The 27780-nt window shown below is 41.2% G+C and overlaps 1 long non-coding RNA gene and 1 pseudogene across 1 annotated transcript in view; one reads left to right on the forward strand and one right to left on the reverse strand.

Moving 5' to 3' along the window:
• The window catches only part of LOC135323334 (uncharacterized), a 669673-nt gene that overhangs the window by 309287 nt on the left and 332606 nt on the right, over positions 1-27780 (forward strand). The gene's annotated exons all lie outside the window — the stretch shown is intronic.
• LOC105093149 (large ribosomal subunit protein eL33-like) lies at positions 18753-19177 on the reverse strand (annotated as a pseudogene).

The following is a 27780-nucleotide window of genomic DNA, read 5'->3' on the forward strand; positions in this document are numbered from 1 at the left end:
TTAGTAAACTTTATCTCTCTGTTAGAGGAAAAGATAGATGCCAGTAGTGGGGGAACATTTCTCTCCTGCATCCCTGCTGGCAGTGCACGCACTCCGCTTGAAAAACGCCTTCAGCAATCGTATTGTTGGTGGTTGTCCAACATCTGCCCTGCCCTGTGGTGACCCCTGAGAGCCAGCCCAGACCCACTATATGAGAACCTCTGGGAGTTGTTCCTGGGTAATCCATGTGGTTAACAAAGTCCTGGGGATTATTCTGTATTCTCAGTTTGAGAATCATTACCCTAGTTCTGGGTCAGACAGTTTAATTCCATTAGAAGACTTAGGAGCTTTCCTGTAAGCTTTCCCCCTTACCTTTCAACCAAATAAATTCTGCTTGCCTGTAAAGAGGAAGACGACACAGCACCTCTCTCTCAGGTGTGGTGGTGTGGTTGACCACACCATTGACCCCCATGCAGTGGCCTCATCCCACCCTTACTCACTTTCTCCCTCTGTGTTATCAAAAAGATGGCCAGAATTCTCTTGTTGTTATTGTTAGAAGTTTAACCCAGTAACTCAGCATACGCCCTTGGACCCTGTGCATCCATTTGGTTGTTACTCTTTTATATTATAGCCTCTCCTTCCACCTTGTGCGTGTGCCCTTTTTCATTTGTGAGCTCCACAGAGTGCTACCTATGGGCGCACAGTGGTCTCTTAATCCTTTTCTTCCTTTTATCCCTTGGGATTTTTTACGATCATCCTATTGAACCTGTGTTTTAGGGGAATCTAGAACTATGTAGACAGTCTGTGGTGGACGTGTTCTCTGAATGACCAGTGAAAATTACGGTTCTGAGCCCCCAAGGTTGAGGGTTGTTGTTACTTCAGCATAAACTAGTCCATCCTCACTGACACAGAGAAGGTACCAAGAAAAGGGGAGACTTGGCATCCAGAAAACAGTCCAGCAAGGGAAGGATTTAAAGGCAAGTCTTAAGATGATAGCTGAGCAGTAAAGATTTCAACTCAGGGCAGCAGCTGGAGGGCCCAGGGAATCAACCGAAAAATTTGCTATAATAGAGTCTGGGGGGGAAATACGACATAGACAAGTAGGAAATGAGTAAAGATAATGAGAAACTCCATGAAAAAAAATTTGAAAATAGAATAATAGTATACAAATGATATTCATGGCGAATAATTTTCCCAAAATAGCAAAACTATAAACATGGATTATGGACATGTGAATTTAAGGCCAACCTCTAGCTAAGCCGAGGAAGATGAAAGAGATCTAACTTAATTGTGTTAAAGTGAAAGCACGGATGGCAAAGGCTGGGGTGGAGGGAAGGGGAGGAAAGCTTCAGTCTTCACCTTATAAATCATAAAGTATCTGAAAAACTGTCAGTTGTCAATAACGCTGAGATTTTATTTAAAAATGAAAGATACCTGATGAAAAATTTAATGATGCTGAAATGCCTGAATAGGGCAGGGGAGGTAGGAGTGTGTAAGTCAGTGAGTCTTGCCCTGTCACACTGGCAGACAGTAAGTAACAACTGATCTGATCTTGATTATCAAGTTCAAGCCGTATGAAGATAACTACCAGGAGAAACAGCCAAGAGTTGGAGATGGAAATCTTGGCCCGGTAAGGCTGAGGTTGTGAAGGGTGGACAAAGTGCATGGCTTTCAAGTAGTGTATTACTTAGGTCTGAAAACTTTTTAGTTAACACAGTTTTAAAAAATCTTTACCTAGGCAGGTCACTAATTTATCTGCTGCTATAGTTTTGTGAAATGAGATTTTCACATGTGTTTCCCGTCGCTGATCTCTACTCGTAGGCAATACCAGAACGGCTCGTTCTTTTCCTCCCTCACAGGACAAAAGCAGAACACTCGGATTGTGAGAGACCTTTCGCCGTTCACTCAACAGATATGTAAGAACTTGTGCTCTTGAGTCAGATTACCAGGACTTCAGTCTTAACTCTTTCCTTTCATTGCTGTGGGACAATGGGCAAATCACTTTACCTCTCTGTGCCTTAGCTGCCTTCTTTATAACATAGGGGAAAGTGATGGTAATAGTACCTTCATGTATGTTACGATGATTAAGAGAATTACTTTATTTAAAGTGATCGGTATAGTGCCGGAATGTAACAAGCATTCAGTAACAGCTAGCCGCCTCCGTCATCTTCATCCTTGTCATCCTCCTCCTCCTCTTTCGTCATCACCATCATGTGCAAAGCATTTTGCTGGGCCTTGGGATTTTAAATGTAGATACGAATCATTTGCTCACTGTCCTTACAGAATTTAGAATCTCGCATAGGAGAACGAGAAGTGATCGAGCAGATGTGAACAGGAAGACAGTGCGCAGGAAGGGTTGCTGATGGGTGTCTCCACTTCGTCAGGCACAGAATATCCCTGTCATCCTTCCTCCTCAGGCTCACAGCCACGTGACTTTCTCTGACATTCAGTGAAACTAGCCATTTCTTTGGCTGCCTCCTACCAATCGTTTGTGACACCTGTAAGACCTACCTGTCCCCTTCTGGGTGTAATCGCAAATTTCCTGAATCTCCCAGGCATTGTGAATTATGTTTCTGATGTTCCTCCAGATATACACAGTTGAAAATATTTGGAGCTTCACAGTAAAGGGCGAGCCAAGGTGTGGCCCTTGTGGGAAGAAATGATAAGCGCTCTCTGGGTCGCTCGTTACATCTCATTTCAGGATGAGCGCATATGGTTGTTTTCCAAGCCAGAAGGCACTTGCTTTGCATTTGCTTCAAATCTATGCACTTTAAAAAAATATCATGACATTTTGCTACTGAGACAAAAGTCAAATGTCAAAAAAAAAAAATCACCTCTACAAATGTGAGTATTAAAAACTTAAATTTATAAATGCAAACAAGATCAGCTGCCAGGATGCCAACACAGTTACTTAAGTTTGCAGACTCGGAGATTGTGGGCAAAATTCCTCATGTCTGCTGTACACCTGTGTGTTTGCTGCCTTATCAGGATTGAGAGATGTGTTCCAGGAAAAAAAATCCTCCATTGGCATCCTTTCCTGTTTGAATGTTTAAATACCGCTGGTAGGCTTGAGGTTACAGTTCTGGAATTTATTACGAGGAAAAACAGGAAATGAGGTAGTGTATGGTGCATCGGTTGGGCTGTATACACCTGAGTCATTTGGAAAACTGCCTCTCCCTCCTTCCACGATGCTTGAATGAGGCTGTCACTCACAGTGCACACTTCCCACCATACCCCACGCGGATGAGTATCTGGTTTGGATTGTTCCAGGCACAGTACCCCTTGCCCCTGAGGACAGCACAGGCATGTAAATCGATGCTTCGCAAGATGAAGGGATTTGTATTGTGCTTCAAAGATCGTAAGAGCTCAGTACGCACTTCCGAAATGGATGAGCCTCAAATACTGGTTTCAAGACCATTTGTAAGTTACTAACAGAATGTTGGGAGATAGAAGTTCCTGACTCCCAGAGGAGGTGCTAAGCTAGTGGGAGGGAAAGCTGAGACCATTGGAGCCATCCTCGCCTCCCGGGAGAGGCAGTCTGAGGATACATGGAGGGAGACGGGGCTAGGCAGGAGGACAGACGGAGCCCTGCTCCGTCCCCTGAATTGTGGCCCTGCCTAAAGGTGGCGCCGCACCTGCATTTCCCATTCGTGTGACCCAGTGCATTTCCTTTTCAGTTAAACTTGTTTAATTAGGTTTCTGTTACTTGTTTAAAAAAAAAAGCATGCCTTAGCTTTTCTTTTAATTTTCCTCACACCCACCAATCAGAGCCAAAAGATGTGTCTACAAGTTAAGAAGGCAGTCAGATAAGCAAACACATTTTTCCAGAATGCCAGGGTTAGCTTGGACTTCTGAACATGCCCCGCTCCACCCAGCCTGATGACCGCTCACAGTCAGTCCTCTGGAGTGGACACTGACTCAGTTTAAACACGCTTATCTCCCTCTACCTTCCTCTCCCTGCTGATGGTAGCATGTGGCTTTCAGACCCTAACTTGGGTTGTTAAGACGTGAATCCTGTTGATTTGCTGATTTACTGAGATGATGGTTGGTGACCATCCAAAATAGAAGGCTTAAGGGTCTGGGACTCCAGGACCCTGAGATGATAAGGCGATAATTCCATAGCTCCGTCATCCTCAGCCGACCCCTGTGGCTCCAGGATAGAGCTTCCCTCCCGCCCTGCAGGCAATCCCTCCCTGGCTGTCTAGTCTGCTCAGTCTTCTTGGCCAGCCCTCTGGGGAACATGGGACTGTGGCTCTGCTCTCAGCTGACCACCCTGGAGGAGCCTCAGATCTCAGACAACACCACTACCTTGCCAAAATCCAGAAACAAAAACCCCACACCCTCCCAAATCCGCACCCCCTAGTAGGATGTCCATGAAATGTGTGTTCACAGAGCACCAGGCAGCTCAGCCCGGGTCCATGCTCTTCCCAAGTTCTCCAGAGCTTTGAGAGCCCTGGCAGAATCATGCTTCCTGTTGGTGGTGAGATTTTGCCCCATCAAGCACTTGACTTCTCCCCACACTCACCTCCTGTGGCCTGTTCTACTCCCAGAACTCAAACTCTTTACCTTGATTTCACCCCAAATGTGCACACAAAGCTCAGGTGTGTCACGGCCTTTGCTTGAGGGTTCGAGGCTCTGGAGGGTCCTTATCTCAGGGTGACCACAGATGCATTAAATACATTAAGTAAGTTAAATACTGAAAATTTCTGCTTTTAAAACTCTTTGACCATCATGCTACTCACCAACCTCACTCTCTCCTTTCTCCAGTCTCCTCTCCCCTCTCTTTTTGCATCACCCCGTTACCCTGTTTAATTCTTCTTCAGGGCATTTTGGTCCTCCCAAACCCATTTTGTCAGTACCTTCTCAAAGACTCAGCAATCCAAAGACAGTTTGTCTTCCTACTGGAATTTTGATACCTCCTCCTTTTGGGGGGGAAATTTTTAAAAAGTGAGGTATAGTCAGTTACAATGTGTCAATTTCTGGCGTACAGCACAGTGTCCCAGTCATACATATACATACATATACTCATTTTCATATTCTTTTTCATGGTTTTTATAAAATATTGACTATAATTCCCTGTGCTATACAGAATAAACTTGGTTTTTTAATCTATTTTTATGTATAGTAGCTAACATTTGCAAATCTCGAACTCCCAAATTTATCCCTTTCCACTGTAACCATAAAATTGTTTGCTGTGTCTGCAAGTCTGTTTCTGTTTTGTAGATGAGTTCATTATTGTCCTCTTTTTCTCTTTTTTTAGATTCCACATTTAAGTGATATCATGTGGTATTTTTCTTTCTCTTTCTGGCTTACTTCACTTAGAATGATAATCTCTAGGTCCATCCATGTTGCTGCAAATGGCATTATTTTAGTCTTTTTTATGGCTGAGTAGTATTCCATTATATAAATATACCACAACTTCTTTATCCAGGCAGCTGTCCATGGATATTTAGGTTGTTTCCATGTCTTGGCTGTTGTATATAGTGCTGCTGTGAACACTGGTGTGCATATATCTTTTTGAATTAGAGTTCCCTCTGGATATATGCCCAGGAGTGGGATTGCTGGATCATAGGGTAAGTCTATTTTTAGTTTTTTGAGGAATTTCCATACTGTTTTCCATAATGGCTGCACCAAACTACATTCCCACCAATAGTGTAGGAGGGGTTCCCTTTTCTCCATACCCTCTCCAGCATTTATCATTTGTGGACTTTTTAATAATGGCCATTCTGACCAGTGTGACATAATACCTCATTGTAGTTTTGATTTGAATTTCTCTGATGATTAGCAATGTTGAGTATTTTTTCATGTGCCTTTTGGCCATTTGTATGTCTTCATTGGAGAATTGCTTGTTTAGGTCTTCTGCCCATTTTTGGATTGGGGTTTCTTTGTTGTTTTTGTTATTAAGTTATATGAGCTGTTTATGTATTCTAGAAATTAAGCCTTTGTTAGTTGCATCATTTGCAAATATTTTCTCCCATTCCGTAGGCTGTCTTTTTGTTTTGCTTATGGTTTCCTTTGCTGGGCAAAAGCTTGTAAGTTTAATTAGGTTGTTTGTACCACACCACTGACGTATGCTTTAACTGATGTACAAAGACACATTTATTCATTTTACTCATTCATTGTGTCTCCCTCTCCATATATGTGTGTGTGCACATGTATGTATGTATATATATATATATATATATATATGTATGTGCATGTGTTATGTGTGTATACACACATATTATACATACACATTTTGTGTTTACATCTTGACTTCCCTTGGTCACAGTGTCTTCATTTGTAAAATTAGAGATAGACACTAGTCTATTTCTAATACTCCATTCAGCACTAGTGACTTTTAGTAAATATGCTGTGTTTTTGTGTACACATATGGTATGACATATATTAAGTGGATAAAAGTTAGTATTCATTTGCACATTTGACTTAAGATATTTCCATTGTTTTTAATGTTAAAATAGGGTGTCTTCACATACTCAATGGCTGTGAAATGTTACAGTAATTATAGAATTATCTTGAACTTTAAGATGTGATAAAGTTTCTATTTTTGTCTCAGAGTTGACTACAACTATTAACACGAGCTATACCAAACTGATACAACATTACTTGATACCTAAGGTATAAAGGCTGGCCCTCGGAGTTCAGTTGTCCCATGGAGTTTAAGTGACTCATTATGTTCATCATTGTCGTGCTCCCAGTGGTCAGCTAAAAATGTACCTGATTTCACAGTCAGCTGGAGCTAGGTCAGCCAGGGCTTCGCAGACAGACCGCGTGGCTCCCAGTACCACCTGACAGCATCATAAAATACTGTGAGATAAAAAGGTTTCTGGTTAGAACATTATCTTTTATTTTAGAGTGTGTAAGTATTGTCTGAAGTTGTCTGTCTAGATGAATCTGATTTGTTTTGCAGAAAATACATCAATTCTTAATTATATATTAGTGTTAAAAAAAAAAAAAGCATGAGGAATTACTCCAAAATCATGACACAGTTGAGCAAACCTTTTTTTTTTTTTTAACTTGATTTGATTTTTGTGAATTCCAGTTTTTGTGTTTTAAAGAAATCATCTTTCTTGTCAGTGAGGCGGCGCAAAAAAGACCTATGTAGCTTTCAGTCGTAGCCCCTGGTTCACTAGCTCTGTCCCCTCGGGGATTCAGCTCAGCCGTCCAAAGTAGGAGAGCTCGTTGCCTCCTTGGAGGTTGCTGTTCAGTCCGTGAGGAGGTTACTACTCACTGAAAGCACTGACCTAAGAATTAATGAAAAATCGTAGGCATTCAATGATGAACAAATGTTAGTGACATTCATGCCTGTGCTCCTTCCCTGGTCCCCCGCCTCCTACCTTGTCCCACTGAGATCTAGCATGAGTACAAGCAGGACTAGGGTTCCCTGGGAATGCAGGGCAGTCCCTTCAGCCCTGGCTCCAGTCCTGTCCTGGGGGATGTGGCAGGCTCTCTGCATTTCCCTTCCTGAAGGGCAGCTGTATCAGTCAGGGACCAGTTCAGGAAACAGAACTGGTTGGGCACTTTGGTAGCAAGAATGAGATAGAGCAGCTAAATCTAAGGCTGGTGGGAGGGCTCAGAGCCTCACTATTTGTTGAGGGCTTGCTCTGTGTTCCTGAGTGCCTCCTGCATAGACATCAGCGGCTCAGTCTTAGCTCTTGTTGTGGTTGTTAATTATTATATTATTAGCAGTGTCAATGGGATTCTAGAGAAAGGACATCCAACTCCACTTGCAGTAAAGCTTCACATGGTTCTGGGTCTTAAAGCTGAACAGGAGTTGCCCAGGCAACATGGCTAAGGGCCTTCCAAGTAGAAAGAACAGCAGAACAAATGCTTGGAGATTTGGGAAAGATTTAAAGCTTGTCACCAGTATTCCTGCTTTCCAAAGAGTTTAGGGCTTATTCCTGACCCTGGTTTTCTAAGACGGTAGTAGGGCTGTCATGCTAGGTAAATAAAAATACAGGACATGTAGTTAAATTTGATATTCAGGTAAACAACAAATAATACTACAGTGTAAGTATGGCCCATGAGCTATTTGGGACATACTTCTAAATTGTTATTTGCTGTTTGTGAGAAGTTCAGTTTTTATGGCGTGTGCTGTATTGTATCTGGCAACCCTCAACCTGGGCTGATAGGGCTGATTGTGGAATACTTTATGCAGAACAAATGTCTTAAAAAGGAGAACAAAATTATGGTTCTTGGCCCCAGGTACTTTTTCAAAAATAGCCCAACCAGATGGCATCTGTAGAAGAGGGACTGACAGACTTTTCCTATAAAAGGCCAGGTAGGGAATATTTTAGGCTTTGTGGACCATATGGTCTCTGTGGCAGTCACTCGGCTCTGCCTTTGTAGTACGAAAGCAGCCAGTGCCCTGACGAGTGAGTATGTCTGTGTTCCAATAAAACTTGTTTACAACAGTAGGGAGAGAGCCCATTGCTATAGTTTTAGAAGTTGGTTCAAAAAGGAGTTTTTCCTTGTTGTGGAAAGCTGCTTGTAATTCAACCAAAAAAAGAACAAACAACCCACTTAAGACTGGACAAAAATTTGAGTAGCCCTTTCTCCAAAGAAGATACATGCATGACTAATAAGGATGTGAAAAGATGTGGCACATCACTGATAATTAGGGAAATGCACATCAGAACCACGGTGAGGTCCCACTTCATACCCATCAGGATGGCTTTTATCAAAGACCAACAAAATCAGCAATACCAACTGTTGGCAGATTTTGGATAAATTGGAACTCTTGTGCATTGCTGGTGGGAAAGTAGTGTATCCACTAGGAAAAGAGTATGGTGCTTCCTCAACAAACAAACAAACAAAAATGAATTACCATATGATCCAGGAATTCAACTCCTGGGTATATCTCCAAAAGAATTGAAAGCAAGGACTGTAACAGATATTTGTATAGCAGTTTTCATGGTATTATTCACAATAACCAAAAGGAGGACACAGCCTGAATGTCCACTAATGGATGGATGAATAAACAAAATATTACACACACACACACACAATGGGGGTAGGAATGAAATCCTGATACCTGTTATAACAGATATAATTGGAAAACAATTTTCTAAGCGAAATAAGTCAGATACAAAAGGATAAATACTGTGGAATTCCACTTACATGAGGTTCTTGGACTCATAGAATAGTGGTTACTAGGGGCTTGGGGAGGAAGGAACGGGGAGTTAGTGTTTAATATGCACGGTTTCAGTTCAGGATGACGACACACTTCTGGAGATGCATGAAAGTGATGACTGCACGTGATGTGAATATACTTGATGTGTGCGCCGAAGTGGACACTTAAACATGGTACATTTTCCCACGGTAAAAAAGCTGCTTGCGGAAGTTGCCCTGACTGATCATAAACTGCTTTCAGACAGCCAGCTGGACCATATTCTGTTTATTTCTCAACTAGAAACAACGGCAGATTATAATTGTTTATAAAATTCCAGTAGAAATGGACATGTGTAAGACGTGATGTAACAAAATTTTAAATGTCTTCCCAGTGCACAAATTATGTCTCAAAGTCTCAATGGAGAACTTTTTCTCTCAAATGCTATGGGAGGAGATTGTAACTTTGGCCACTGATTCTTGATGAGCCTGGATGTTAACTCCTGTCTCTGTATTGAGATGAGAAAATGTGTCTGTCATAATGTCCAGGTCAAGGACCACAGTAGGTGCTAGGGACAGAGAAGGCCGTCATTGAGACTGGTCCCAGCTCTTAAGGGTTTTTGATATTGTGAAGAATAACATGCAAATGAACGCTTTTTTGAGAGGTGGCTACCAGCAGTTGCCAGCTCATCACAGTATTCTGTCACCCACTTCCCCTTCTCCCCGAGCGCCAGTTCTTGACTTTCTTTCTAGCTGTGATCAATACTTAGAAAATTTTTGTTGATTTATTTTATCCTCTGCCTCTTTCCATGAGAGGTTGAAGAAACAGGAATAGAAAATCACAGTCGTTAAAGAGGCAATCTGAAGGTTCAGTGACGTTATATACCCCTATCCCAAAGCAACGTATTACAGCTATTTCCCCAAATTCTTACTCAGTTTCTTTTTAAAAGCAGCCATGAAAAGGCTTCCTTGAGCACTGGCAAGATTGATTTTTCCAGAATGTCCAAATTATTCAGAATCATTGCTTTTGACTCTTTTCTATGCATGAAGCATTGTAGATGGAAGTTAGATCATTATGTGAAAACGAATTTTATTTTGTAGTAAATTGTCAAATAAAATAATCTGCCTTTGAGGTATGCTAGATTCTTGGGCCATTGGCAGAGGTTTCTGTGGTTAGAGAAAGGCTATTTTGGACTTACCGATCTATTTGGCCAAGGTGCTTCCTATTCTGTGGTAATTGACCTGGATGTATATTACTGACGCCAGACACACAAACAACAAACCCACATCCGTGCACACTCTTTTGTATGCTTCGTTTTCATGTATGTGCATAGTTATGTAATAGATACTTCTTAAAATATTTGTTCACTTTGACTTTACCACGACCTTGAGGATGAAAGCTTTCCTTTCTAAGAGTAATAATCAAAGCTTTATAATTTTTTTTTAGTAGTGGAAAGTAAGAATTACCCTATGCTTTGCTTATTTGTCACTTCTCTACCCACTTTTGCTTCATTTAACCACTTTCTTTGCCACCACTTTTATGCCCAGGAACGGCCCCCAGCCTGTCTCCTCTGGAATCCTGCCGCCACCCTCCCTCCTGCCGTTCCACATCCCCTCCAGTGGGGCTGATAATGGAGGGACAGTTACAAGATGCTGATCTACTTGGCCACCCTCTGGCTCAATAATGAGTTAAGTACCAACCCATGGACTGGCCAGAATCTGACCTTAGCTTTCTTTCCAGGCTGCTCTCTCACCACATCCCCACATGCACCTCTCTCCACGCAGACTGACCACGTTCATTTCCCAAAATATTCCATGTTCTCTCTTGCTTGATGCATTTGCTCCTTCTGTACCACCTTCCTGGAATACTTTTCCTTTCTCTGTTCAACTGGTTAAATCCCAGGAGCATATATAGGGGAAAGAGATCTGACTTTGAGTTTGGCTCAAATATTTACCTTGCTGTTTAATGTTATTTGCTGTGGCTCCTTCATCTGCAAAATGTCTCAGAAATACTTAACTTTCTAGGGTTCTTATGGTAATAAATAAGACAGCACTTGGGACTTAGCAGTAGGAACTTTGTAAATAGTTTTTCTCATTATTCAGAATATTGCTATTATTCGTAATGTGAACATTAACATTATTTTGTATTGGTTATACTGCCAAGACAGTCAGCATATCTTTACTCTCATCGCCCTTATCAGGCTGTTAAGGGGCATCTTTATTCACTCTTATACCTGCCTAGTTCCGTAGAGAATAGGGCCAAGGTGATGAATCAGTGAGAGAGGACTTTGGCCCAATGTACGTGTCATGTGAGCATAAAGATGACACAACTTTCTAACTTACCCGGAGGCTGGTAACATATTCCGTAGCACATCTGCAGATCTGAACGTACCTCTCTTCTGTTTGAGTTTTGCGTGACCCCTTCCAGATTCACATGTACTTCTTGAACCTGATTGTCAGGGAGAATCAGTTAAGCTAAACTACTTTGTAAATTTACTTTTTCTAGCCTTGTGTGTGTGTGTGTGTGTGTGTGTGTGTGTGTGTGTGAGAGAGAGAGAGAGAGAGAGAGAGAGAGAGAGAGAGAGAGAGAGAGATCCTGACATAACAAAGGTTTATTTCGATTATTACATAGTGCTATAGTTTATTTATTTTTACTATTCTTCATCCCACAAAAGATTTTAGATGGCTTTATGTCAGCCCTGTCCACTTTGCCTCATTACTACAGAAAACTGACAAACACTAGTGTTACCTTCATGTGACCCTGTAGCGTCCTGGAGACACTTAGATGATAGACTTATTTTCTTTCATTTTTCATTTTAATGTTTATACTTTTATTTTCCCTTAACTAATTTTTCATTTATTGGGATGCATCACATTTCCCCAGAAAATCAAGGCTCTTTCTACTCAGATGATTCTTCCCTCCAGATCATTCCATCTGTTGGTACCAGAACAATTTATAGGCTTGCAGAAGTCCCTCAGTACATCCAGGGACTTCTGCAAATATCTATAGGATGAAGGCCAAATCCTTTAACCTGACATTTAGGATCTTCTAGCTGTATAGTTCCCAAATCCTTTATTCATTTCAGTTTTTTTTAAAAAAAAATACATTGATTTAGTGTCAGCTGTATGCTAGGCTGTGCAAGGAATACTATGATGAGCATGACATGGTTCCAAGTAGGTCACAGGTTTAAAAGGGGAAATAAGATAAATATGATCCAAGGAAGAAGAAGGAGAGATTGTTTCTAATTGTGCGATGTGTGTGGGGAGTGGTGATCAGAAAATTCTACTGCACATGTATTAGGTGCCTACTCAGTGTAACGGATGCACAGATGAAAGATGGTATGACCATTTTTTTTTTTTTTTTTGAGGAGATTCATATGATCGAAGGGATTGCAGTGGGTCTGGGCTGCAGACAAGGAGAGTGTAAAAGTTTGTTGGAGTGGGACTTAAGTGACAAATGGGAATCTTCGGCATAGAAAGCACAGTTAAGCCATAGGTGGGAGTGAGATGGCTCAAGGAGAGAGTGTGGAAGGAGAATCATTTTCTTCTCACCTCTTGGACCCCCTGCTCCAGGGCAGCCTTCTGTGTTCCAGAACCTACCAGGAGCTGCCATCTTTGCCTTGTTTTTGCCTCCACCCAACTTTAGCATCTTCTTCTTTACTTAACTAATTGCCCCTAATGCCTGCTGAGTTCTCCAGACGTTTCTTTAGCATCAGCCACATCCCAGGCACTCAGCTAGATGCTCCAGGTTACAGAAATGGGTCTTGCATCCTCCAGGGATTTGTCTCTAAGATCTAGTCCAAGCCCCAGCCACACTGACCTTTCAGTTTTCTGAATCTTTGGAGCACATCCTGCTTGATGTCTGACATTTAATATAATAAGTCCTGGTATTTGTATTTATCTTGTTAGAGCACCAGGGCATCGCCTTTGTAAATAGTGGCTTCCTTGAGAATGGACACTGTCATACTCTAGTTTAAGTACCCTAAGGACCTAACACAATGATCTGCCTACAGTTAGTATTGTTTCGAAGACTAAGTGAGTCTACTTTTGTTTACTAATGTTCTCTCCCCTCCCCCATTGCCACCCAATTCTTGATCTCTGTTGGCACCAATTCTTATATCTTAAGTTTGATGACTCAAAAGTCTAGATAAAAATGTGACTTGTTATGACTCACAAATTATAGAGACAATTTTAATAAAGAGACACTTCTGCTCATCCTGTCATTCAAAAGAGCTAAAGTGCTCTCTGGGTGCTAAATATATGAAGATGCTATAAACACTGCAGTGAAGAATGAAGTGATAATTAATACTTAAGTAATTAATCACCCAGCTCAGTCCATGGTGGGTAGTTTGGTGCAGTTCCTGATGTTAAAATCATTTTTCTTTTGCTGTAGTGACAGCACGTTAAGAGGAATCTGGATTATTTTAAAGATTTCCATTGATTTGGGACCATGGAATCATAAACTTCAGAGCTTGTCGAAGAGCCTTAGTGCAGTGCACATGGTTGAAAGTGCCTTTACATCCCTCTATGTTTTCTCACACACTAGAAAGAAAGAACATACACTCATGCCTTTATTTCCAGTTTACCCACCCAGCAAAAAATTGACTGTTGATTTCTTAGCCTACCAATCTGAATGCCATTACCCTTCGCACCTTGTGATTTTCAAAAGTGTTGCATCTCCCCCAAGAAAGAACTTCACTCACATTTTCAAATAAGAATGTCTCTCATCAAGATGGAAGTCCCAAACCTAGATGACTAAATACCAAGTCTTTTCAATTTCAGAATAAGCAGAGGCTAATTCACGAATTTGTTCATTTTTCTTTCTCAGCTACAAAGCATTTGGTAGACATTAAGTTCTCAGTTATCTCACACTTTGGCATCCCCTGAGTGTTTTTAGTCTGGATATTAAATTGTCTGATACAGACGGTAGAAGAATTCTGGCTTTAAATTTAAATTTTAGATCCTTTAATAGGCACGGCCCAGGTATCTAGCTCTGTGATTAATGGAGCGTCCGAAACTATGCATTATGTTCATGAAATTTACATGGATCTGTTTGGTTGGGTCAACGCTTTGTTACGCCCAAGGGAAAGAACCTGCAGAAGGTCTGAATTTGAGACCAGGCTCTGTCTCCTACCTGCTATGACTTTTGGAAAGTCATATTTAACATCTGTTTCTTTGTCTGGAAAATAGGGACCATAATAAAACCTGCTTTTTAGGGATAGTATGAAAATTAATTAAACATTGTGATGGAGATCATATCCAATGACTTCTTGGCTACCCTGAGTATCTACTGAAATGTAACAAATAACCATCACAACTTCATAAATTAAGGCAGTACCATGTTGTTATCTTCTGTGGTTCTGTGGGCTGACTGGGCTTTACTAGGTGGTTCTCCTACTCTTTGCTGTTTTGGCTGGGATCATCTGGGGGGTCTATTGGTGTGGAACTTCCAAGATGGCTCCCTTAACATGGCTGACAGGTGATGTTGTCAGCTAATCTGTTACAGCTGCTGACCAACCATTTGGATTCTTCATGTGGCCTCTCCATGTGACATGGCAGCTGAGTTCTGAGAGAGAGAGTACTCAGAGAAGACACAAGCAAAACCTGCCTTCAACCAGTCTTGTTGAGATATGAACTTGTGGTCCTTTAATGTTGCTTCACCATATTCTATTGACCAAAGCTCTCCCATGGCCAGCCCAGAAATAAGGGCATGGGACATAGCTTCACCTCTTACTGCAAGGAGTGACAGGCATGAATGAGGAGTAGGGGAATTGTTGGGGCCATACTTGGATACTAGTTATCACCTGATCACATATAGAATAAAATCTAAAGTCTTCACCCTGGTCTACCAGGATCAGTCCTCATGTCCCAGCACCTCCAGCCTCTCTTCTTTCCCTCCTCTCCAGCCCTGCTGATCATCTTGCTCTTCTTCAAATATACAAATCTTATTCCCACTTTAGGGTCCCGGCATTTATCGTGCCTTCTTCCTGGAATGTTCTTACTCTAGATTTTAGCCTTGCTTGCTGACTTCATCGAGGCCTCTGCTCAAACAACACCTCTCAAAGAGCTTCTCCCTGACCATCCCATCAAACAGTGTCGTATCTCTCTTCTGTCCTATTATTTTAGTTTTCTTCATGTTCTTCTAGCTTCTTCAAAAAGACTGTGGGATGAGAATGTGCGATGTAATTGAAAACTTTAGTTTTCTTCCCTTATCATTCACCATATGACATTCTTTTCTTTTCTTTTCTTTCCTTTTTTTTTTTTTTTTTTTGCTTACTGTCTCTCTTGCCAACTAGATATAAGCTCTATGAAGAAATAAGACAAAAAATTGTTTTATTTACTAAATATCTATCATATGTAGAACTGTGTCTAAACCTAGTAGATCTTTGTGGATGTGTGTGGACATACATATATACACATGCAGGAATGAAGTGAATGAACATGAAAGGCTTTGTAAATTGTGTAGAATATTGTTATTACTGGACGAAGACCCTTTTCACTCTTTCTCTTTATTTCTTTGTGTTATTTATAAAGATATTTACTGAATGCATGCTGTATGTAAGACTGTGCTAATGACTAATTGTTTAAATAATTAATGTGGATTCATAGCATTTGACTTATAATTTGTTGGATTGCATTATAAATGACAACAAAGTCTGGGTTATATTCTCACAGAGAATTTTGGCTTACCTGTACTCCACAGATTGGCCTTTTAAACCCCACATTTCAACCTTGCAATTTCATGCCAACAATCACAACTTTGCAGTTAAATGCCTTGGTATGGTTATATCTATGTAGATTATCCTGGACTGGGGGACATAAAATTGACCTTTATTGAAAGTCTGCAGTGCCCCATGTGTCTTCTACATCTCTTGTCATCTCATCAGCATCACAATCCTGTAAAACAGAACTTACGACCCCTGCTCTACAGACAAGAAAACTGAGGTTCCAAATGCCAGGATTCTCCCATTTCTCTAGTGCCTGGCTGAGTGCCTGGCATGGAGGTGCTCCATAAGTATTTGCTAAATACTGAACAAAAGGCAAGTTAACTAAATTCTGTTCTAAAATACTACCTGGAAGGTAAAAGACTTGAATTTGAACCCAAGCTGACAAGCTCCAGAGCTAAATTTTTCCACCAGTCCAGAGTGAGTCATGGTGGTCTTGGTAACATCAGTGTCAGGTCTAAAAATTAAAGTAGAGGAGAGATCTTAGAAGCAAGAGTTGCAAATCCATTTTGAAGTGGGATTAAGGCAAGAAATAAGATAATTATTCTAACTGACAACATTTTATATTAGATGCTACAGTTGGTTCAATGTGGAACATCTGTTTAACATCACATGCAAAATAAAAGTTTCCCTCTGACATGTTTGGTTCTTGAGTCTCCTAGAAAATACTGTTGATCTACATCCTTTGAATATTAATGAAGAAAATTAGCTCCAGAAATGCCCTACTGTGTCTCAACTCCAGGAACCAGCATGACTCATTAGACTCCTTCCTGTTGATTAGAAATGTTAAAGTAGGTTTTCTTTCTTTTCATTTCAATTAAATAAAGTTGACCGGCTTTCTTGATTCCCAGTTGGCCAAACCTCCTAAAATGTGGAATGAGAGGAAAATCGCACTCTCTTCTAAACAACATTTGTGGGGCTGTGTTGGGTTTTATTCTTTCTTAAAGGACTCTGGGAAGCCATCAGTAAGTTTTAAGACAAATGGGAGCCAAAGGCTTTATCTCTTGGGAGAAGAGGTAGACAGAAAAAAAGACATTTCCTAGATAGTTGCAGATAAGTGGGTATTAAGATTACAGATTGGGTCAGGCTGGTTTGCTGAGTGTCACAATACTATGTAAGCAGTAAGCACAGTTTTAATTCTCCATCACCCAGCTGAGCCATACCAAAAACCCACAGTGACTCACGGGCATGTACTTTTTTTGCAATTGGATGGATTGATGCACAACCATAGACATCTTGTGCAAGATCATAGCTGAGAACTTTATCATCCAAGCTGCACAGAGCTGAGGACATATACTTTGATTTCTGTCTTTTATTTCCAGTGTCACATAAAAGCATCCTAACCTTAAGTTGTACCATTTTTTGGTCAGTTAATAATAACCACATAAATACCTCCTAAGAGTGTCACCAGTAGTGGTGGGGTATTAAAGACCTGGAGCAGGACAGTTTTGAGATATGCAGGAAAAGGAAGGGAACTTGCTTTCCTCTTGCACTTCCTCCCTACACCTCATTATCTTCTCCACTGTTAACAATGAGAATCAGAGAGCTTGAGCTAAATTGAAGTATAAAAAGATCAGTTAATTCAGTCTCCTGCCTTCAAGACACTGGTATCCCCATTTTACAGATGATCTAACTGCACCAAAGAGGTTAAAAGGTACTTCCTCATTGTCACAACTAATTGATTAAAATGTAATATTGTTAAAATGGCCATACTGCCCAAAGCAATCTACAGATTTAGTGTGATCCCTATCAAATTACCCATGACATTTTTCACAGAACTAGAACAAATAATTCTAAAATTTATATGGAATCACAAAAGACCCAGAATCTCCAAAACAATACTGAAGAAAAAAAAAGAAGCCGGAGGAATAAATCTCCCAGACTTCAGACAATACTACAGAGCTCCCGGAATCAAAGCATCATGGTATTGGCACAAAAACAGACATACAGACCAATGGAACAGAATAGAAACCCCAGATATAAATCCACACACTTATATAAATTAATCTTCAACAAAGAAAGCAAGAATATACAATGAAGAAAAGACAGCTTCTTCAGCAAATGGTGTTGGGAAAGTTGGACAGCTGCATATAAATCAGTGATGTTAGAACACTCCCTCACACCATACACAAGAACAACTCAAAATGGCTTAAAGACTTAGACGTGAGACAAGACACATTAAACCTCCTAAAAGAAAACATAGGCAGAACATTCTCCAAGGTAAATGTGGGCAATGTTCTCCTAGGGCAATAGAAGTAAAAGCAAAAATAAACAAATGAGACATAATTAAGCTTATAAGCATTTGCACAGCAAAGGAAACTATAAACACAATGAAAATACAGCCTACGAAATGGGAGAAAATATTTGCAGGCAATGCGACTGACAAGGGCTTAATTTTCAGAATGTACAAGTACCTCCTACAACTCAATAACAAAAAAATAAACAACCCAGTCAAAAAATGGGCAGAAGACCTAAACAAATATTTCCTCCAGTGAACACATGAAAATGGCCAATAGGCACATGAAAAAATGCTCAGTATCACTAATCCTCAGAGAAATGCAGATCAAACGTACAATGAGGTATCACCTGAAACTGGTCAGAATGCCATCATTAAAAAGTCCAGAAAGGGTAAATGCTGGGAGGATGTTGAGAATAAATAGTGGGCAAGTACAGTACATCATTGTAAGGAACCTTAGAAGTTGCCTTATTACAACTTTGTAGAATTTAACCATCCCCTAGAGAGGACTCAGGGCTCCCTTGGGGGCAGTGAGAAGCCTCAAGGGAAACCTCCAAGTCACTGCCTCTCTCTCTCCCTGTAACCCTTCCCTTCTTGTTAAATTAGAGCAGCTCCACTTAGAATTAATTTACAAATTGAGTGTCTGGGTAAGACACTATTTGAACAAAGCTATTCAGTTACCCTTTTTTTTTTTTTAACAAAAATACAAGAGAACAAATCCACACTTTTATTTTCTTTTCAGTAAGTTTAAATCCTTGAGGGGTACAGCATCACACGGATTCTGTGTCCAATGGCCTTAGCAGGAAGATTGCTTTGGAATTTGGCACGAACCACACCACTGTTTCCATGAGCACGAGTTACCTTTGCTCAGATTACTCTGGTTTTGTTCGGTTTTCCACCAGGAGTTACTGTGTTGTTCTTTGCTTTGTACACATAAGCATATCTCTTGCCCAGATAGAATTCAGTTTAATCTCGAGCATAAACACCTTCAATTTTAAGAAGAGCTGTGTGCTCCCTCTGGTTCCGGAGACCCCTCTTATAGCCAGCAAAAATGGCCTTGGACCACAGCCTTCCAGACATATTTATTGTTTTGGAAGTCCTGTTCCCAGCAGGCCTCCACAGGCTCCAAGATGGCTGAAAGAGTTTTGTTTTGTTTTGTTTTTGTTTTTGAAGGGGAGGTAATTAGGTTTGTTTATTTATTTATTTTTAGAGGAGGTACTGGGAATTGAACCCAGGACCTCATGCATGCTAAGCATGCACTCTACCACTTTGAGCTATACCCTCCCCCTCTTCAGTTACTCTGTAGGTCAAAGTTTACCAATTTGGTGTTCCCAAGAGTAAAAGTTCCAAAATATGTTAATATTTACTTTAGTATCATGAAAAGTCAGCAAACTTTGGGAAAACTGCTCCTTTGTATATTGGTCACAGCACACATTTACGTGTTAAACATTCTGACAAATTTGGCAATAAATAACTCTGCCTCGATTTTGTTGTAATTCAGTATTTTCCATACTTTTTGACAAACAAGTATTTACTTTTAAAATATTCTGCAGAGCAAGACTCCATTGTGACGCCCTTTGGGAGTATCTTTTCCCAATTTTCCTGGAGTCATCTTGATTCCTGGCTGAAGCCCCTGCTCTACAGATTAGAGAGAGTCCCAGGCCACTGATAAGATGTCTGAGAACACCTAGGGACTGGCATTCTCATGGTACCTCCAGCTCCAAATTCCTCCTTCAGCTGCATATTTTGTTTTCTTTTATTCTGTTTTTCCCTGTTTTTGATTTCATCCAAATACCAGTGCTCTCTGGGAAACTTCCTATTTGTCAGCTCCCTCTTAAAATGTGACAGCTATACCTAATATGTGTTTCTCCAAGCATGGCACAGAAGAAATAGGACTGATGTATTTTGTAGATTGTAAGGTGAACATTTTAGATTGCATTTTAACATCTCTGAAAGCAGGATCCATCTTACAATTAAAATTGTGTTTAATCAGCAGCATTTTTTTTAGTGTTAGGTGAAATAATGGTGTACCTTAAAATCAATAATATCTTAGATTTGATAAAATATAGTGTTTCTATATTCATTCAATAAACATGTGCTCTAAAAACCTGCCAGCTGAGTTTCTCCACCCACACAGGGTAGTTTCAGAAATCAACTAACAAATTCAAATTAAATGATAAACTTAACTCTTCTTCAGACAGTCCATGGGCCATTTTTCAGTCTGGTTCCAGAACAGCCCTTCCTTTTTGTCTCTTCTTTTTTTGAACTGAAATATATTTGACATATAACATTGTGTCAATTGAAGGTGTACAGCATGTTGATTTGGTACCTTAATATATTGTCATTTGATTGCCACTGTAGCGATAATTAACATCTCTTTCACATCACCTAATTATCATTTCTTTTTCGTGGGTGGAATAATTAAGATCTAGTGTCTTAGCAAGTTTGATTAGAATAACACTGTTGTCTGTGAATATAGATTCACTGTCCTGTGCATTAGATCTCTAGGACTTACTACTATTCATTGCAAGGTTGTACCCTTAAACATTAACTCTCCTGTCCCCCGATCCTCTCAGCCTCTAGTTAACTGTTACTTTATTCTCTGTTTTTATGAGTTTGGGTTTTCAGATTCCACATATAAGTGAGATGGCTACAGTATTTCTGTCTCTGACTTACCTCACTTAGCATAATGTCCTCACTGTCCACCATGTTGTTACCAATGACAGGATTTCGTTCTTTCTCCCGGCAGAATGGTATCCCACTGTATAAATACAGCACATCTTTTTTTATCTGTCATCCACTAACGAACACTTAGGTGTTTCCATATCTTGGCTGTTCTGAATAGTGTTTCAGTAAACATGGGAATGCATGCATCTGCTTGATATCCTGCTTTCAATTCCTTTGGGTGTATACCTAGAAGTGGGATTGCTGGATCATAAGGTAGATCTAGTTTTAATTTTTTGAGAAACTTTCATATTGTTTTCCATAGTGGCTGAACCAATTTACATTCCTACCAACAGTCTGTAAGTGTTCCTTTTTCTCCACACCCTTGCCAACACTTATCTCTTCTCTTTAATTTTATTTTCTCCCCTTTCCTCTCTTCTAGATCCTTTCCCAATCAGAACTAAAACTGAATTCTTTTCCCTTTTTCATGCAGAGATATTTAGTCATCTCATGTTTTTCCAAACCCAGCTCAAGGCAACATCACTACTCGGGGGCTTGACTGTAAGTTCTCTGACTAAGCTTCTTTCTTCTAGACTCCATTTAGGAGGGAAGGAAGTAAAGGGTAGGTGCTGTTTTGTTTTTGTTGGTTACATACACATCCCCTCCACGACACTCCAGGTGGGTAGTCTTACTACTTTAGTTTTATTTCCTCTAATGATAGCGTTCTTCCCAAAGTTCTCCCAACGCTCACTGTCTCCCAAAGCAAAAAGGTCCTTTGCAGACAGTTCTAATCCTCAGAGCCTTGTCTCATATACTGACCCCACCTTTTCCTCACTGCAAAGCCTGTCCACCTATATTGGAATCTCCCTCTCTCTCTCTCTCACACACACACACATCTCATTCTCTTTTCCATACGACAATTGTTGAAAGATTTAAAGACAAGGGTCACATTACCTATGAATCTCCTATTCCACATGTCATTTCTTTCTGTGGTTTCTTGAATGTCAAGACTTTCAGGTTCTTTATCATCAATATCTATCTGTCTCCCTGGATATCTTCCAGTTTGTCAGGCTTCACCTGAGGATGTGGCTGCCAGTGATTCACTGATTCACTTCACATGTAGCTTAGTGGCACGGATGACCTTATTCCTTCGTACAATTTATAGTCTCAGATTATTTTATTTCCTTGTTTATTTTCTTTAGCCTTCATCAGAATATAATTTCCTCTAAGGTATTGGGTCTTCTCTTTCTGTTTGCCTTTTTAATCATAGGTTATGACAAATAGTAGATGCTCAGTAAATGTGTTGACTGACTGACTGAATAAATGAATGACTGAGCTGTCCTTTCTCCAGTGGTCCTCCCATATGCCTCATCGTCATTCATATATTTCATCTCTGAGCTCTCTTGATGTCTTTGAATGCTGTTTATCAGAGACCCAAACACAAATAAATGTCCTAAGGACTCCTCACTCGGCCTGAGTTTCACTTTTCTCATATCATTATCTCTTGATATATGATAGATTGATAATACAGATATAAAAATTGATAGATTAATCTCTACTCATGTCTGTTCTCTCCAGTCATTCTCTTCCAGTATTCTTGCTTGACATGAAAGACAGAAGCGAAATAGAAATTGAGCGTCATCTCTCAGCTTTACACTCAACTTGCTATGGTCTGTGGGAAGGAGTCAGATGTCACTCGAACTCCGCTATGCGTGCTGTGCCCAGTGGCACTTCTCCCTCACCGATTTGACTTGTGTTTTGGGATATGCCCTGAATTCTCTTTTATTTTGAGTCTTTCCCCTTCTTGTGTGATACAGGGTTAATTAGAGGTTCTTGAGAGCAGGGGTCTTTTTTGTTGTCTTCACCACTACATTCAAGTTCTGATACTTGCGTTAGAAATTGATGTTGACAGTCCAGGAGTAGCTGTGTGACTCTGGGCAGTATCCTTGACCTGAAACTTTCAGGAGTGCGCTTGTTCAGAGAAGGTTGCTTTGGCTCTACTTGCATGCCGAGAGCTGAGAAGAGAAAGGTGAGCTGGCGGGAAAAGTTTGCCAAGAACAGAGGTATGGGAGGGATTAGCTATTATCTTTCCACATACTGTAGTCGTATCACAGACCATCACGTTGTGACCACCACGCTGCAGCTTAGGAACTCACTCTCTTAACCGTTTGGAAGGGTGTCTACAATGCGTTATTTTGCTTAAAAAAGAAAGTTGCAGCAAAATACAAATAGTAAAATGCATTAAAAAATCAAATGGCAAAGATCTGTATCTGTGTGTCTGTGTGTCTTATGCTTATGTGTGTGTCACATACAGAAGTAGCAAAGATAGCTACCAGCCTATTAGCATCTGTTAGTATGGGAGGTAAAGAGCAACAAAAAAGAGAAGGTGGGGTTGACGGTTCCAGCTTTTCCTTATGTGCGCTTGTATTATTTCCTGGGTTGTCATAAACATGTGTTAGTATGTCCCGCTTAAAAAGGAATTTCATACAAGAATCAGGAAAAATAAATCTAAAGCCCAATAATTCTTCAAAAGCAAAACCAAAGCAAAGTTGTGGAAAAATAGACTCTCTAGGCATGTTCTGCTGTTCCCTTTTGTAACTCTCTCAGTGGGGATGGGGTTTGTCAGGGTCATAAGGGAAGACTTGACTTCTTTGAATTGGGCTTGAGCTTTGAGCATCACTGTATTTCATACATGATTCTATATAGTTCATGTGGTCAGGAAAGTCTCGTGGGATGCTGAAAACATGAGCTGTCTCCTCTTTTCTGTGTTCTCTAGGCACTTCAAAGGAGGTCACCACGAAAACAAAGCGGGAAAAAGGGCAAGTGTGTTTATGTGGGGGATGCCTGCAGGGTTCTGAGATCAGGCAGTACTAATGATGTTAAATAAATAGCTGATAATTTCTTGCCCCAATTAAACTACTGATATGATAACACAATTGGGGTTGACCATTGGGGATTTTTATTCTTGGTTTAGATGAATCCAGCTACTCTTCTCTGGCAGTCATTAGTGTTTGGCACCTAATTTCTCCCCTGAACAATGGCTCAAGTTTTGATCTTGTCTCGAATAAAAGCAACTTAGCAAGTAGAATGTAAGAATTGGGAATGGTGTCTAGACAGATTGTGACTTTGACACCCAAATCTCCTGCCGAATGATCTGTGTGTCTTTGGGCAACTGAATTCACTCCTCTGAGCCTCACTTTTCCTATCTATGTAACAGGGTTATTTGGAGAATTGATAGCATGCATGGAAAGTGCACTCATGCAAATCTTAGCAGCCCCACCTTTTATTTTAACCACTGCTGAGCCAAATGGGTTCATGTGAGCTGGGGCCAGGTTTGAGGAAAGGTGACCTTTCTCCCTCCACGAAGTCCCCAACATGTCCCTCTAGCATCCCAGCCTTCACTGCCACAGTGGTGTTTCACCTGCAGGAAGTGACGGGTACTCACTCGTGCCCATCCTGGAACTGTGGGGAACCCCTCAGGGGGATGACAGTTCTGAGCATTTCCTTGGGACTCTTTAGGGGAAAATGCGTGCTTTTCTGGAGAGGTAGACCCTGCATTGTCTAGAGAACAACCCTAGAGAACCCTGCTCTGGGTTGTCTGTTTCTACGGGAGCTACTTGATAGAGCTCTAAATCATAGATGACTGATAGCAAGGCAAAATAATTCTTGTCTATAGACGAAAGAGTTCTGTTCTGTCCAGAATTCTCTTTCCCACTGTGGCAAAGGCAAGTTTTGTTTCCATTTGCACCTTCAATTCTATATTCCTGATCTGTAAATATGTCTGTTCTTTGGATTCTTTTTTGAATTGGGTAAAATAATGGTCTCATTTTCCTGCAGATTTTGTGTTAAATGTTTAACATGTTCATTTGTATATCTGCACGAGAATCATAATTTTACCCTACTGGTAAGATTACTTTTTAACAGTTCCCTGGAATGTCCCAGTGGCTTAAACACCTGGAGCCTATGCAACACAGATTTGTATTGGTTTCACTCCTTCCCTGTTATCTTCCCCTTGTATCTCATTCCTGGCTCCTTAATAGCACATTCCTGAGTAACTACCTGTATGCAAACTTTGGTCTCGGTTTCTGCTTTGAGGAGTAAACAGTGGGTGGGGAGGGGACCTAAGACATTGGGATATGGAAGTTATGTTATAAAAGTTAGTTATTATTTGGGTAAATTGGTAAAGTAAGTTGGACTCTTGAACTGAACACTTTAAGCTATATATTCAAGATGGCAGAGCAACAAGCTAGAAGGAGCCTGGATCTCTAACAACCGTGGAAGCATTCTGTTAGCCCTGGAATGTGTGTGTGTGCATGCAAGAGAAGGGAACAACTTGGTTTGCTGTGTATGCCACCACTACCTTGCGTTCTCAGTCACCCGGGGCTGAGCTGCGCTCTAACTGATGCATTCCCTCTTCCCCTCAGTGAGTTTTCTATGGGGTGGGGGGAGGTCTATTTATTTATTATTAGTTTTTTTTTTTTTAATGGAGGTCCTGGGCCTTGAACTGAGGACCTCGTGCATGCTAAGCATGTGCTCTACCACTTGAGCTATACCCTCCACTCTCAATCAGTTCTTGATATGGAAAGTCTTATGCATCTCAGTGAAAGAGGCCACTGACATGAGGAAACCATTGCTGAATGATTAAGTGCTGGGCACCGCATCCTGACTGACTAAAACAATGCATTCCCCACAGTGGGCTGGCACTGTGTGGGAAAGTGTAGTGGTTAAGACATGACTTGTGTGGATTCAAGAGGTGGAGTTAGGATTTGAAAAAGCAAATGGATCGGGCAGGGGGTTCACGGCAGAGAGCAGACTGAGGAATAACACAAAGGTGGCAGAGTACAGAGTGGGCTTGGAGGTGAGAGTGAGAAGTCAGCTCTAAGTGGAGCAGCAGGGCGTGGTGGATGGTGTAAATCTCTCAGTGTGCCCTGCTCCCCCTGCCCGCCTCCGAGGGCAGCTCCGGGGAGCCCCACATACGCCTTGCTTTTTAGGACCTATGGCTTTTCCAGTAATGCCTCTGAACAGTCTTCACCCCTTGCTTCTGTCAACTTTGAGTGGAGTTTTTATATGGAATCAATGAGATAAAATCAGAAGAGGACCTGGCAGGGTGTCTGTTATCTCCATGCCTTCCCTCCTTATTCTGATGACACCCATCTCCAAAGTTCGGTCCTCGGTAATTTGTACCGCAGTTTCAACACCTGATTTCTGACGGCGATAATTAAACCGTTTAGCTTGTCTGTAGAACCCATGGGCAGCTGAACTTAAAAAATGATGATCCTTTCATCCCAAATGCTCATTACCCTAACAATTCCTAAGCCTAGTATTAATTGAGTCTCTTGTTGTACAGTTACAGATCGCACTGGCTCCGGATCACACTGTGTAATAATTTTGAATCATTAACAGCCAATACTTAGAAAGAAATGGATCCCACCCAGTCATTACAGAAGGGGCCTCCTTGATACACTCCACGGGCACAGCGCCAGTAAGAAGTCGTGACTCATTGGCCAGGTTTTAAAAAATCATGGAAGTTTATATTCTGTAACCTAAATATATTTTTATATGTTTTTGAGGAAGTTCATTACAAGGAGTTCAGAAAAGAAGATACAGCCCTATAGCCCAAGTCTTTAAAAGAGAGGTCCCTGTGGGCTAAAGCTAGAAAGGGCCAGATAGATGATGGAGGGTTGTGTATGAACACCATGTTTTCCAGATATCACAGTACAAAGGAACCTGCGTGTGTGTGTGTGTGTGTCTGTGAGCTACTGTGGAATAGCTTCTATAGACTCAAAAAACCCCGAGGGGTGTCCTCCAGAGTCTAGACAATGCAGGGTCTGCCTCTCCAGAAAAGCACGCATTTACCCCTAAAGAGTCCCAAGGAAATGCTCAGAACTGTCATCCCCCGGTGTAGGGGGATCATCCCCACAGCTCCAGGATGGGCACGAGTGAGTACCCGTCGCTTGCCGCAGGTGTCCTCACCACTGTGGCAGTGAGGGCTGGGATGCTAGAGGGACAGGGTGGGGACTTCATGGAGTGAGAAAGGTCACCTTTTCACAAACCTGGGCCCATTTGGCTCAGCAGTGGCTAACATAAAAGGTGGGGCTGAGAGGATTTGCATGAGTGCACTTTCCATGCATGCTATCAATTCTCCCAATAACCCTATTACATAGATGGGAAAAGTGAGGCTCAGAGATGGGAACTCAGTTGCCCAAGGACACACAGCTCATTCAGCAGGAGATTCGGGTTTCAAACTCACAGCCTCTCTCTAAATTCTACTTGCTAGGCTGCTTTTATTTGAGACTAGATCTAAACTTGAACCATTGTTTAGGGGAGGATTTAGGTGCCAAACCTGATGATTGGCAGAGGAGAGCATCTGGATTTATCTGAAACCAAGAATAAAATCCCCAGTGGCAAACCAGTTATGACCGTAGCTCAGCTGGTGCGAGCAGTTACCAGTTGTTTGCTTATTGTTTTAGTAACACCTGATCTCAGAACCCTGCAAGCATCTCCCTCCAGCTCCACCCACATCGCCCCCAGTCCCCCTCGCACCACTCCCACACACCCCACACTCATTTGACCTTTGCTGAAATAGATTTTGAGTGTTTTCTTTTCTTCAAAGCCAGAATGTACGATAGAATAGAGTGTGGAGTCTTGGAAGAGGGGGAAGAATAGCCTTACACAAAATCGCTTGGGAGACCTAGTAGGTCTTGGCGAAAGGGAAACATGAAAGCAGCTCGGCCCCCACTGTCACCAGTGTACAAATGATCATCCCCAGTTGGTGTGCGGTTGAGCTGGGTTGGAGATGGTGGGTGCTTGGAGACCAGTGGACACTTAATCATTCCTGTCTGGGGCTTACACGCTCGGCCAGGGGACACACTTGCACCTGATTATTTATTTCCGTCGTGTACCCTTGAGGCAGATGATACATACATACATGTGTTCCTTTATTTGTGACTTCTCTTGTCTGGCCATATTTCTATGTCGAAAAATTCTTTTCATGCCCCAGTGGAAAAGCTTCATGTGGCGGTCCTCAGACAGGTTACTTTGACAATAAGAAATCAAGCGATATGTGTC

Source organism: Camelus dromedarius, chromosome 17 (assembly GCF_036321535.1).
Source record: "Camelus dromedarius isolate mCamDro1 chromosome 17, mCamDro1.pat, whole genome shotgun sequence".
Taxonomy (NCBI): Eukaryota; Metazoa; Chordata; class Mammalia; order Artiodactyla; family Camelidae; genus Camelus; species Camelus dromedarius.